This window comes from Brassica napus, chromosome C7, assembly GCF_020379485.1.
Source record: "Brassica napus cultivar Da-Ae chromosome C7, Da-Ae, whole genome shotgun sequence".
Lineage (NCBI taxonomy): Eukaryota > Viridiplantae > Streptophyta > Magnoliopsida > Brassicales > Brassicaceae > Brassica > Brassica napus.
The window spans coordinates 27,642,337-27,657,099 of NC_063450.1; the positions used below are offsets into that span (position 1 = coordinate 27,642,337).

The 14,763-nt window shown below is 35.6% G+C and overlaps 2 long non-coding RNA genes across 2 annotated transcripts; both read left to right on the plus strand.

The window, feature by feature from the left end:
• Nucleotides 1-4,834: 4,834 nt before the first annotated feature.
• On the plus strand, nucleotides 4,835-5,849 carry LOC111207784. Its single transcript, XR_002660042.2, has 2 exons — nucleotides 4,835-4,977; nucleotides 5,056-5,849. It is a non-coding gene; the product is annotated as an uncharacterized LOC111207784 (long non-coding RNA).
• Nucleotides 5,850-8,225: 2,376 nt separating this feature from the next.
• Nucleotides 8,226-8,753, plus strand: LOC125590330. Its single transcript, XR_007326640.1, has 2 exons — nucleotides 8,226-8,392; nucleotides 8,481-8,753. It is a non-coding gene; the product is annotated as an uncharacterized LOC125590330 (long non-coding RNA).
• Nucleotides 8,754-14,763: the final 6,010 nt, after the last annotated feature.

A 14,763-nucleotide genomic window follows, 5' to 3' on the forward strand; every position in this document is an offset into this window, starting at 1 on the left:
AATAGATCTACCTTTAAATTAGTGGAAGATGAGTACCATCTAATTAAAAACCTGCAAAAAAGATAGATTAGTAAGAAAGACATGAGACAAAACTGGAAAATTCATATAAAGTTTGGTGTTTTCAAGTCAAAGAGATTAGAGTGGGTTTGGAGAGTTTTAGTTTGGGAAAAAAGTAAGAACTTTATACAACAAGAAGTTCCCAAATGAAGAAAAATCAGACATAAGAACTTACCAAAACGCTCAGATCTATTATGAAAGGGAGACTTCGTCAGAAGACTTCCATGAAGTTCAGACGACTTCCTGGAAGTCCAGACGACTTCCCTGAAGTCCAGATGACTTTCTGGAAGTCCAGACGACTTCCTGGAAGTCCAGACGGCTTCCTGGAAGTCCAGACGACTTCCTGGAAGTCCAGACGGCTTCCTGGAAGTCCAGACGACTTTGTCAGAAGACTTCCAAGAAGTCCAGACGACTTCCAGACGACTTCCAGACGACTAACAGGTAAGTCGTCCAAGAAGTCTTCCAGATCTGAAAAACCTGCATATCAAATCCAGATCTGAAAAACCTGCATATCCAAAAACGTTCAAATGACTTAAAAATAGAGAAAATGAGTGGAAGATTAGATAAATCTACATTTATAGAACACACAAAAATACATATCTAAAATTAATAGATTTACCTTTAAATTAATGGAAGATGAGTACCATTTGATTAAAAACCTGTAAAATAGATAGATTAGTAAGAAATACATGAGACAAAACTGAAAAATTCATATAAAGTTTGGTGTTTTCAAGTCAAAGAGATTAGAGAGAGGTTGGAGAGTTTTAGAATGATGAACATTACATTTTTGTTGCAGCCATTTGAGAGGAGGAGAGAGAATGTGTAAATTTTTCTTTATATAGGGAGACAAAAAATCCAATTAGATTAAATATTTTTTACTCAGACGACTTCCTGGACGACTTACATTTCAGTCGTCTTGTGAAGAAATTAAAACAGAAAGTCGTCCAGAAGAGTTTAATATTTTTAGCGGGAAATTAAATATTTTTAGCGGGAAACTAAAATAGAAGACTTTCCAGACGACTTACAAGTAAGTCGTCTGGTTTAAATTATTTAAGCGGGAAAATAATTTTTTAAAAAAATTTTAGGCGGGAATATTTGGACGACTTACATGTAAGTCATCTGTTTTAATTTCTTCACCAGACGACTGAAATGTAAGTCGTCCGAGTAAATTATTCAACAGACGACTAAAATATACGTCGTCCGAGTAAATTATTCAACAGACGACTGAAATATAAGTCGTCCACACCCTAAACATAACCCCTAAACTTAATTATCTAATTAAAGACTTCATAAAATCAAATCAAACTTGAAAAGTGTTTACTATACACATAAATAAACACATATAGGTGAAAACTAATTTTTGAAAAAAACATTTTAGTTTTCCAAAATCTAACCCTAACAATACATACAATACTACAACATATGTTTGCAAAACTCCTAAACCAAAGTATTTCATGATTCTCTACTTCCACTCATCTATCTTCAAAACAAATCAATTTTATCATATCTTAATTTATATCACTTAAAACTGTTTATAATTACTTGATTTTTATTTTTCACGCATCAAAATATTTTTTTACAAGATTTATAAATTATTTTTAAAATAAACTGGTACCAGACGACTTAAACTTCAGTCGTCCAGACGACTTCCAACATCTCAGACGACTCAGACGATTTACTGGGGCTATATTCGTAAAAGTGGCTTCTATTTTTTTGTTTGGTCACAAGGGGTTGAGCTGTAATTTCACTAGGCTTTTAGGTTAGTTTTGCATTTGATTCAAGTTTGGGTATAGGTTTGAGATTAAAATAAAGTTGTGGGTTAGTTTTGGCAAAAACTCCAATCTTAAATCCAAATTAATCCTTAAAATAAAAATTTAAGATAATGAGTGCAGAAACGAACAAGAGAAAACGAAGAAGATAAAGAATGGAAAAGATAGTGTTGGGTTTGGTCGAACGTCAAGTGATAAGATGTCACAAAAGATCGGCTTTTTGTTATATAATTCAAACATGAATCATGAAGTCCCATGACTATATAATATTCACATCACTTATTACTTTCGGGTATCCTTCACTCCTGGATATGCGTTCATTATTTTATTAACTGATTGTGGTTTAACGACGAATGTCAGTGTACTAGAGTAGATAAACAGTATTCGAAGTTTTAGACCTATGTTTTTCTTCGGCCTAAAATTCTTGAAAATATATTCAGTAGTTAAGTGAACACTTATACGTGAACAAAAAAGAGAGACGAGAGAGAAAAAGCTCTATCCTCTCTCTAAAGCCGGCTAGTTTTTCCGATCTCCGTTTTTCGACCGGCGACGGTAGGCTCTCAAAGACACGTTGTCAGTCGGGATTTGTGTTTGTTGGATCTGTTCCTTTGTCGCCTCTCTGTCTCTTCTTCTTTTTGGCGATGAGATGTATCTCAACCGGGATCTCTCGGTGATTTCCGGCGACGCACCAACGCTAGGTGGTTGATCGGGTTTTGACTCCGATGTTGCATCTGTTTCAATTGAAAGTGAACAGTCGGCTTCTGACTCCGCGTAGCATCGTCTTTGGTGTTGACGGCGGCTCTGTTTCTTTCTTTGGGTTGTGTCCGGCGTCGGCCGATTGATGATCCACGAGGTGGACGATGGATGAAGATGGAAAGAGGGGGGGGGTAGTGGTGTCTCTTCCTGGTATGCTCGATGGTGGAGATTGGGAGACGGTTTCCGGCAGAGGTCCGGTGAAACGCCAGTTAGGTCTCCGGGAGGCAGCCATGTGACGCGTGTTGCCTCGTCGGTGAGGATTTCAACACGTGTACCGTCCACGTTAATGCTTGACGCGTGGAGTGAGTGGCGTCTCGGTGAAAAAGATGGGTCTTAGTGTTTTGGGCCACATTTGGACTTGTGGTCGAAGTAGTTTTATTTCGCCCTTATGTTTTGGGCTTATGTTGTTTGTATGGTAGATGGGTTTAGCCTGTTGGGTTTTGGCACGTTAATAATAATAAAAATAGATGGAAAAAAAAAAAAAGTGAACACTTATACAAAACGTCCAACCAAATTCAAATGGTTAAATCAGAACTGGCCCATATGATGCATAAAGCCAAAAAAAATGTTTTGTAACCTGAAAAAAAGTTGTATAGAATGTGTGGTTGGGTTTGAACGCTCAAAAAATTGTAACTATACCACTACACTTAATAACATAGATACCATGCGATGCCTTCTAGAGTAAACCAGGATAAGACATAGATGAGTTTATATGATAAAACATATAGTATTGAGAAACTAAATTTTTTATATTTGATAGTTTTTTTTTTTTCACACATGTACAATTATGTTTTTAGCTATTATATAATAAGCAACCGATGGGCCAGTCTATTTTTAATAACAAATTTAGGCCAGACCGATGAGAAATTACTGATGGTCCTAAGGATTTGGACCTTAAAAATAATTTTCGTTGTGCTTGTTCTCTTTGTAGTTTGGTTCTACCGACGACTTGGTTACTTTTCACAGAGTCGACTGGAAAGGAGATTAGATTATGGGATTAATTCAACCTGAGAATCATTCGAGTTTTAAATTGACGTCGATGTAATCTCGAAAATCTCTAACATAAGATTCAATTCCAAATCGACGGCAAGACAGTTCAACCGACGAATACTTCGCTGAGATTGTATGGATATAGTTCATTCAAATAGAGTGATATAGATCCAGAAATGTGAAAAAATAAATATGCTAAAAATAAATGATGGGTTGATGAACTACTTAAATAATTGTTAAGCCTTAACTATATCAAAAGCCCGAATAAATATAGTGAACCTATCTTCCATATCTTGTTTATTGTCACCATCTGTCTCTTAAAATTTTAAAACTTAAGATTTATTTTCAGAAGAATAGAGACTATGTACAATCTTGACTCATCTGAACCTCTCGCTGGAGCTCTGCTACATGAAGATTTCGTAACTGTTTTTATACGCTACCGAAACTACACTAAAACTTATTACGATATCTATTAACTACACTAAAATAAAGTTTTTGGCTTACGTATTTCCAGCCAACGTTACGGTACGAAGTCCCGTTATCAACATTATGTCTTCGTTATTTACAACTGATAAATAACAAAATAATGCAGTCAGCACAGGCTGCACAGCGCAAGAAACTCTTCTTGTAATGACATAGTTTGACATTTAACTAATAGTTTTCACTAAAAAGATACAGCTGTGTCAAAAGCTTCTCAAAAAACCCCAAGTCTTTCTGAGAAGAGTTGGTTCTTCTCTCATTTGTAATAATGTCTTTGTAAGATGAATCTTGCAGTGTTCGCAACTATAGATTTGTCCTTCAAGATTCACGATAAATCCCTTCCATCTCGGCTGTGAATTGAATGATCCCCGAAGTCTTGAGTATTTTGATATGTATATAGTGAAAGAGAAGAAATCAAGAAGAGGTTTGATAAGACGTTTTGAGTAGTTTTGAGGAGCTTATAAAACTGTTATACGACCATTAGCACTAATGCAACAAAAACACAAGACTAAAAAATATATAAGAGTCCCAACTATCACAACAAGAAATATCGGTATTGGTAGCAGTTCACAGTAGCACGAATTCACCAAGTGCTACTAAAAGCGTCTAAAATCGGACTCTAACTCTATCGTATCATTAAATTTGCGCTACTAAATATTTTTGCGCTAAATAAAGTAAAAAAATCACTGTTATAGCGGGAAGTTGTTTTGGAGGCAGGTTTTTAGTTTGCATATATATAGTTATGAATTCTTTGCATCTCTTCAAATTTTGAAAGGTTGAATATTTTGTTCTTGTTGTTTAGATAGTGGGTGAGTCACAGCTACTAAAGGGTTTAACACTGATGGTATGTCTGCTGGGTTACGAGCTTCGGGGATGAAGCCTGATCTCGGTCTTGTGACCTGTGATGTCGATGTTGTTGCTGCAGGTTCAGTGCTATAGTTATGTTTGTTGTGCTTAAGTGGAAAAATGTTTCTGATTTTCTTCTTGTGTATTTTTTCTTCAGTGGTGTTGCTGTGATTTGTCTCTTTTGCAGGTTTGTTGCAATGTTGTTCCCTTCTTTCTCAGTTTTTGTGGACATGCCGCGTACACGTGACTGGTTCCTGGTGTTTGAAACTTCTGCATTTGTATGCAGTTTTTCTCGTACTTGTCCGCTTTCTTGAAACTTCCAAAGTCAAATCCCCATGTGCTTTGGTTGGTTCTCAAGTATTTTTTGCTTTGAGAGATCGCAAGCTTGTCTCCTTTGCATAGTCTGTATCAGATGTTGTTGCAGTCTTTGTTGGGGGATCTGGAACTCCATCTTTCACCACCTCCCATAGCTCTCTGACCATCAAACTTCATTGTTATGTCTCTTCACTTCTTCTTGTTCTTTTTATTGAACATGCTCCACAGGGCTTGGATCCTCAGAGCCCAGATTCCATACTTCACTCCCTTGCGTGCCTCTGCCTTCAATTGATCTTCATTCTCTTCCTTGGATGTGATGAAACTCCACATAGTTTCAGACGATTTGATACCAGTCGTTGTCAAAACACTTGAAAATCAAGCTTTGATTTTTCTTGAACTGATACAAACTAATATGCAAAACTCCAATACTCTATTCCTTTGGAATACTTTGTCGGGATGATTTTTAATGGCAAAGAGAGATTGAGCATAACCAATAGAATAGAAGATGATCAAAAGAGACAGCCGATTAAAAGGAGAGTCGAAGATAACACAAAATTAAAACTTTATTGATCTTCAAACCAAAATCAAAAGGGTGATGATAGAACTTGAAGAACAGATTCGATTTAGGTTTGAAAGCAAAACAAAATCGCCTAAGCGAAGTTTAGATCCGCAAACGGAAGATGAAAATCGATCTGTAAGATCGAATATTTACAACAAAAACTCAAAAAGATATGAAGATCTCCTCCCTCTGAAAGATTTGGATGGGTTAAGAGGGATAGAGAATTCTCTCTCTGTTCATAAAAAGTTTTATATATTGTAAGTTGAAGTTTATAAGTTAAAAAGAAGTAAACGAATGTTACAACTTTAATCTTACGAAATTTCTGATTTATAGGAATATTTTTTGCTTATTTATATTTTGTACTTTTTGAAACAAAACCCTAAACCCTAAACATATTTTTAAACCCTAAACATAAGCTTAAAATCTTCAATCTTTTCATAATAAAACTTTAATATTAAATTTAAAATCAATTGTTTTAATATCTTATCTTAAATTTAAATTCTAAACCTCAAACACTAAATCTTAAATCTACACCCTATATCTAATACCTTAAACCCCATCTTAATCCTTACATACAAAATCATAAATCTAATCTTTACAAAATTGTCTACAGATATAACAGATTGTTTCAAAAAAAAAAAAAAATCTTTACAAAATTATAATAGAAAATTTAAATTTAAACTTCAAGTATATTTTAAAACTCAAATCATATACTTGATCCTAAATCTGAACCCTAATCCCTAAACCACACATCTCAAAATAACATATATCATAAAACATTAAATCTTGAATTTTAAACCTTACATACAAAATCATAGATCTAATCTTTATAAGTAATATAAATACTAGACTAAAACCTATTCCTTACAGAAAGTATAACTTTATTATTTTATTTTTCAAATATTTATCCTAAATTTTAACTTAACCAAAATTCTATTTTAAAATCTTCAAACCATATATACTTTAAACTTAACCACAATTATATAAACTAATAGTAAATAATTATAATGTTAACTAACAGATTTTTAAAACTAAAGTATTAATTATAAAATATTATTTTTTTATCAAACATCAATTTTAAATAATTATAAACCAAAAATGGAATAACAAAAGATAAAAACAAGAAGAAAAAAAACAATAGGATAATTATTTTTAAAAAAAGAAAACTATAGGCCAATCAGCTCTCATCACGCGGATCATCCTTTAATCCGTAGGATACAATAAAATCAACGGATGAGATGTTTTTATTTCTTTTTTTTTTTTCTTTTTTTTTCTCGTTCTCTCTGATCTCACATATCTCTTTCTCTCCATCGACAATCTCTCTTCCCATTTTCTGTTCTTTATGTTTTTTAGAATTCATTTCCTCCATCTTTGTTCTTAATCATCTTACAAGTTACAACACACACAATTCATCTCACACAGACACCTCTCTACTCTTAAACTCTATCTCACACACAATTCCATAGCCGGAGCTCTCTTCTTCACTCTCATATAACTAGGGGTGGGCACTTCGGTTATTTTCTCGGTTCGATTCGGGTTCGGTTAGTTCGATTATAGTATTTTTCCAATTGAAATAAACCATAGTTGGTTTGGTTCGGTTTAGTTCGGTTTGTGTTCGGTTCGGTTTATATTCAGTTCGGTTTGTATTCGGTTCGGTTGGATTTATTTTTTGGATCAGTTTATTTAGGTTCTTCTTAGTTTAATTTTTTTAAGAGAAATTATGTTTTAAAGCATAAATTATGTAAACATAAACCATGTGAACTAAATTCAATATCAAATTGAAACAAAAACCTTTAAAAAGTCACAAAAGATATATAAAATTAAAACAAATGAAAGTTAACTAAAATTAAAAAAAAACAACATCATTAGTAATGTCTCTTATATCATTATTAAAAAGCTTGCAATTAATCATCTTCCATGTGACGCTGTGGAGAAGAACTTTTGTTTTTAATAAAATTTGCTTTAGGTTTAGGTTTTAGGTTTAGATTTAACATCCATGTTTACATATATAAGAATACAAAGATACCAGACTTTTCTATTTTTTAAATAAAACATTTTAATGATTACATATTCGGTTAGAAGAATATATGTTAATAAATGAAAATGGAAAATGGAAAATATGTGTTATGGTATTATAATTTTATTATATTGGTATTACTAATATTTTTAATTTAAATCATTACAAAAACATATCGGTTTTTCGGTTTAATAAATGAAAATGGAAAATGGAAAATATGTGTTATGGTATTATAATTTTATTATATTGGTATTACTAATATTTTTAATTTAAATCATTACAAAAACATATCGGTTTTTCGGTTCGGTTCGGTTTAAAACCGAACCATTCGGGTGGAGGAAATCTTCAACCGAATGGTTTGAGATAGACTTTGGTTCGGTTTGAATCGGTTTCGGTTCGGTTCGGTTCGGTTTGGGTTTTTCGCCCACCCGTACATATAACTTGGTAAGTGGAAAAAGGAAGATACTTTATTTTGAAGTTTGGATTTTCTGGATGGATTAAGTAAGTACGAAGCTTTGTTGTTGCTACTTTAATTTGCAGAAACAAAAGATCTGGTCTCTGGTCAAAATCTGCGTTGGCTTCACCTCCTCACCACCACCACAGGTCGAACTCACTTCACCTTGCTCTTATCTGCTCTCTTCTTCTCGTCATCTTCTAATAAATTTATTACTGATTTTTGTTTTGTTTACAGTTTATTAAAGAGCAGGGAAGGAAAAGCATTGGTGTGACATAGCGGAGTCTCCGGTCAAGCGTGGTGCGGCAGTGGTGCAAGCCGGTGGTGGTCGTGCGGTGGAGATGCGAGCAGCGGCGGAGACTGAAGAAGTTAATTAGGTTTAGTTAGGGTTAATTAGGTTTTGGTTTAGATTTCTAAACCGGTTTTGTCTGTGAACCAGGTTTAATAATTAAACCGATATCATTTGTAAACAAATTTTTTTAATAATATATTAATTTCATTTTAAAATCAGTTATAAGAAAATCAATTTTAATTTAGATTAAAATATATTAATTAATATTTTTATTTAATAATTTTAAAATATAAATAAGAAATAATATTATATTTATGTTTTATAAAATATTTTATAGCGTTGAAACAAAGCTATAACAAATAAATAACAGCACGAATTAAATGATATGAAAACTTATTTTATAGCACAAGATAAACGCTATAATATCTCTATTTTTTTATAGCACACGAAAATACGCTAAAATAGAGGGGTGTTTATTAAAGCTGCGGCTATCATATTGTTTATAAAAACGCTACGAAAACGATATGGTAGCGTTTTTACGGTGCCACTAATACCGATATTTCTTGTAGTGTATGACAGTATGAGTCACATGACCCATCTTTGAACAAACCATTCTTCTTCTTATACTTTTTTTTTTTTTCTTTTTACTTCATGACATTTCCTTCATTCTCTCTCCCTTTACCATGAAACTTTCTACTACTATTCCTTCTCCTCCTCTTCTCAGCCACTATCCTTGCCGCTCCTTCCCTCTCTCCAACTCCTTCACAGATATATTCGAAATCCCACTTCTAGCACCTCCTCTTCCCCATAACCTCGCCTCCCAGACTCATTCCACTCCTTCTCTACAGAGGCGGATCCACTTGAGGTAATGGGGTGTCACATGACACCCCTTAAATTCCTATAAATAATAATATGTTCCCAAAAACAGCAAAAAAACCATAGTTCTGCTGGAAAAATTTACCTCTTGACACTCCTAAACCACAGTTCAAACCCCACCAATGACACCTATTAACTTTTTTGACCCCTGTTAAATGGATTCCTAGATCCGCCATTACTTCTCTACCGTCTCTTCCTTCATCAGCCGCCGCAACGGCTCTTAGGACTCCAGCTAGCTCGTCTCGTTCCTCACTGACCTCACCGTCTCCTCCATCCCCATCCCCACCTTTGGTCTTTTCATCATCCTTGGAAACATGCACAAGATCATAATAACGGCGATGCTGTGTTTTAGGGTTTACATGTGCTGGTGTGGTGACGAAGCTTTGAAGCTTTGAAGCTTTAATATCATTACTTTAATAAATATGCATAGAGGCGGAGCTTTAATATCATTCGTTTTATAAATATGTATAGAGGCAGACTGGTTTTAATTATGTTACGTTAATTGAATGTTTCTAGAGAATTGTTATAAATCATATTGTGGATGTTCATAACCGGTCCGGTTCATAACCGGCCCAATGCTAGAGAGAGAGAGTCGACCGTGAGGAGAGAGAGAGAGAATCGGCATTCTGTCTTTTCCTTATTAGATTATGATTTGTACTCTTTCCATATTTGTATTTCATTTCTTTAGTCTTTCCATTATTCTATGACGGTGTAATTTTCTATATATAAAGGGCTCTCTATGTTTATGAATAATACAGAAACATAGATTCTATTTTCTAGTTTCACAACACGTTATCAGCACGATAGAATCTAAATCCCTAACCTAAAACAAACCGCCTAAAACCCTAACCCTAATCGGCGAACATCCTTACCGGCGAACCATCCTAATCCCGATCGCAAAACCTTACATCCCGATCCTTGTTTGCAATCTGTCCCCGATCAGCTTCAGCTCAAGGCGTTCCTGATCATAGCTCAGACGATCTCGTCTTGTTCAACTTCAGCTCGCAAACAAGACGATCCCAGTCAGCTCGCGACCCGATCAGCGCGTTGGACAGCTCGCGTTCCCGATCTCAACAATCAGACAGCTCGCGACAACATTAGCTCGCGTTCCGATCAGTTCCAGCTCGCGGTTCATCTCTTTGGTGGTCCATTCAACCCTACTTGAGGTTAAGGTAATTCAAAACCTTAAAGAGAACCCATAATCGAATTTGATTGTTTGATAAGAATCGAAACCATACAAACTACAAACCCTAATAGTATGATCTAATGTTGAAATCAAAACCATAGGGTAATAGATCAAAACCCCAATGAGTAAATCGAAGCTCATAATCATAAGTTCGATACCCCAAACCCTAATCGAGATTGATTGTTTGATCAATTAAAATCAAAACCTTAATGGTTTTGAATCTCAAAACCCCAATGATCTAAGATCAAATCGAAACCCTAATATCCATGATCCTAGCCGCATATATGCTTATTGCATGAATGCATGAAATCAATTTTATTTAAAACCCTAATACTAAAACACATTCGATTTTATAAACCCTAATTCGAAATCAAATTGATTGATTGAATGAATTAAAATCGAAACCCTAATCTAATGCTTTGTATCGAAATTGATTGTTTGAATGATTGTATGTTTGGATATAGTATGCTAGCCTTGATTAATTAAAACCGTATTGAATTTGATCACATAGAAATCGATTGCTAGGATTGATAATCTCATTCTTGAATTTGGTTGTTTGAATTGATAAAACCGATTGAATGATTTTCAAATTCAAGTCGTATTGATTGTTTGATCGAAACCTTAATGGCTTGAAATTAAAATCGAATACTATCTTGTTTGATTGATTAAAACCAAATGCTTGAATTGAAATAGAAATCGCTTGCTAGGTTTAATGATTTATGCATTCTCGTCTTGATAATGATCCGGCTAGTATTGATAATTTTCATACATTCTCGAATGAACCATAATTGTTGCATTGCTCGACTGTTTGACTACAATTACACATTGAACTCTTAGAAAACCGTTTGCTAAGATTGAAAACGAATGACCATTGTATTGATTGCATTGAAACCGCTTCCTAAGATTGTAGCCGTGCGGCTTGTTTGCATCATGCATGCATAATAGTACGAACTGATTGCATATAGAATCTGAATGCTAAGATTGAATATGTATGCATCATATACGAATGACCTATTTGCATCATACCTAGAATCTGGATTGCTTGAGCATATTGATTGCATTCGCTTAAACACTTTTAAATCTAAATTATGAAACATATGATTTCAGATGTCGAAAATCAACAACTTGGATTTTGCTGCCCTAAGTCTCTCTGTAGATAATTACTTGCAATGGGCACTTGATGCTAAGATCATCTTAAAATCCAAGGGACTCGGTGAATGTATCACCGAGGGCAATAATGCAAGTGAGAAAGATAGATATAGTGCGATATTAATTATACGCCATCATCTTATTGAAAGTCTCAAAGATCAGTATTTGACTATTGAGAATCTTCTGACCTTTGGACATAGTTGAAAACGAGATATGATCACCAGAGAACAGTGTTATTACCAAAGGCTATGTATGATTGGATGAATCTCGGAATCCAGGACTTCAAGTCCGTGGACGAGTATAACTCGGTCCTGTTTAAAATAGTTTCAAAATTGAAACTGTGTGGTGAGGATATAACGGATAAGGATATGCGTGAGAAAACCTTTTCCACCTTTCACACAAGCAATGTGTTGTTACAACAACAGTACCGTGAGAAGGGCTTCACAACTTATGCTAATCTGATCTCTTGTCTCTTGCTCGCTGAGCAGAACAATGAACTGTTGATGAGAAACAGTGAATGGAGACCTCCTGGAACAAACCCATTACCTGAGGCACATGCGACCGTAAAGGCTAAGAAAGAGTCTAACCATGTCCAGAGTGATAGCCAACACAACCGTAGTCGTCGAAAATGGCATGGACATGGTGGTCGAGACCGAAACTCGTTTGGTCGAGGCCAAGGCAACTCATATGGCCGTGGCTCCTATGGAGGCCGTGGACATGGCCGAGGCCTTGGTACATCTTTCAAGCCACAAAACTCGACCAAATCCGTGTGCCATAGATGTGGTATGGATAATCATTGGGCTAAGACATGTAGGACTCCCAAACATCTCGTTGACCTCTACCAAGAGAGTTTGAAAGGAAAGAATCTTGTAGCCCACATGACATATCAAGATGGTGAAGATGATTTCATTCATGACCAAGACGATCTTATGGATTATGAAACTTCAGATTGTTTAAAAGAATAAAGTTGAATTCGACATCTATGTTTTCATGTTCTTTGCTTTATGTTTTCAATGTTTTGATTGTTTTGAACTTATTTTATTAATGAATGAAAGTTTTTATATGAAGTCTCTAAAGTATCATTCCGGGTATAGCCAGTCTCATAGAAGGCTACGACCAGGCTAACATCTTGTTGCCTAAGGGTACGCATCTAGAGATATCTGATGCATTGTATTCACCCAGCTCTAAGAGAAGCCTATTGAGCTTTAAAGACATTCGAATGAATGTCTTTCATATTGAGACTAAGGTCGAAGGAAACAAAGAGTTCCTTCAGATCATAGAGATCGGCCAAGGCTATAAGAAAGTCCTAGAGTCTATACATGCGCTCTCTACTGGCCTTTTACTATGCTAAGGTCGGAATGATAGAGACCAATGCTGGTGAGTTCACGTCCCAAGTGTTTAATGATTACTGTATGTCCATGGGGGTAAGTGTGGAACACTCCGTGGCATATGTACATACACAGAACGGCTTGGCCGAATTATTCATAAAAAGAATTCAGCTAATAGTTAGACCAGTGCTTATGAGGTCTAAGCTTCCGGCCACAGCTTGGGGACACGCGGTCTTGCACGCGGCCGAACTGATTCATATCAGACCGTCTAGTGAACATAAATATTCCGCATCACAATTGCTTATGGGTCATGAGCCAGACATATCCCATCTTAAAACATTTGGCTGTGCCGTCTATGTACCAATTGCTCCACCACAGAGAAAAAAGAAAGGACCTCAAAGGAGGATGGGGATATATGTTGGATATGATTCTCCCACGATTATAAAATACCTTGAGCCAACTACGAGTGATTTATTTAAGGCCAGGTATGCGGATTGTTACTTTGATGAATCCGAACATCCAACATTAGGGGGAGATAGCAATAAGCTGGTAAAAAAAAGATTACATGGAATCAAACATCCTTATCTTGGCAAGATCCTCGGACTCAGGAATGTGATTTAGAAGTCTAAAAGATTATACATTTACAAAAGCTAGCTAATCAATTGCCAGATTCCTTTGCTGACCCGAAAAGAGTGACTAAGTCATATATACCAGCTGCTAATGCACCAATCAGAATTGATGTTCAAGAGGGACATAATCAAGTTGCTACAGAGTCTAAACAACGTTTCAAACGTTTGAGACATGGTAGACCAATAGGTTCCAAAGATAAGAACCCTCGGAAAACTAAGAAAGGTGCAGAGAATGAAACCGAGGTTGTTGAAACCCTAGACACGACCGCGGCTGTTCCTAAATCCTGGGACTTAACCACGGCCGAGCCCAAAACCCTAATAGCGATCGCGGCCGATCATGAATGCTTAGATGCGGCCGACCCTGATGTATCTAATACTGATTCTTGGGACACCAAGATTCAAGGTACTGAAGGTCCTGATAATAATGAGATCTCAATAAATTATGTCTTGTATGGGATACGATGGAACATAAAGAATGTCAACATTGATGATATATTTGCATGCAATGTAGCACTTGAAATCATGGATGATAATGAGGATCATGAACCCACGTCTATTTATGAGTGCACTCAACGATCAGATTGGATCAAATGGAAAGAAGCTATAAACGTGGAGTTAAACTCTTTAAAGAAGAGTGATGTCTTTGGACCAATAGTTCGGACACCATATGATGTTAAACTAGTCGGCTATAAGTGGGTCTTTGTGAGGAAAAGAAATGAACACGGCAAGGTCGTGAGATATAAAGCACGACTTGTTGCACAAGGATTCTCACAGAGACCAGGAATCGATTATGAGGAGACATACTCCCATGTGGTGGATGCTACTACTTTTAGATTCCTGATAAGTCTGGCTATAAGAGAGAAATTAGACTTGCGGTTAATGGATGTTGTAATTGTATACTTATATGGGCCACTCGAGAACAACACTGTATAAAGTTGAATAAGTCACTTTATGGATTGAAACAATCAGGCCGAATGTGGTACAATAGGTTAAGTGAGTACCAAGAGAGAGAAGGATACAAGAATGATCTGATCAGCCCTTGTATCTTTATAACGAAATT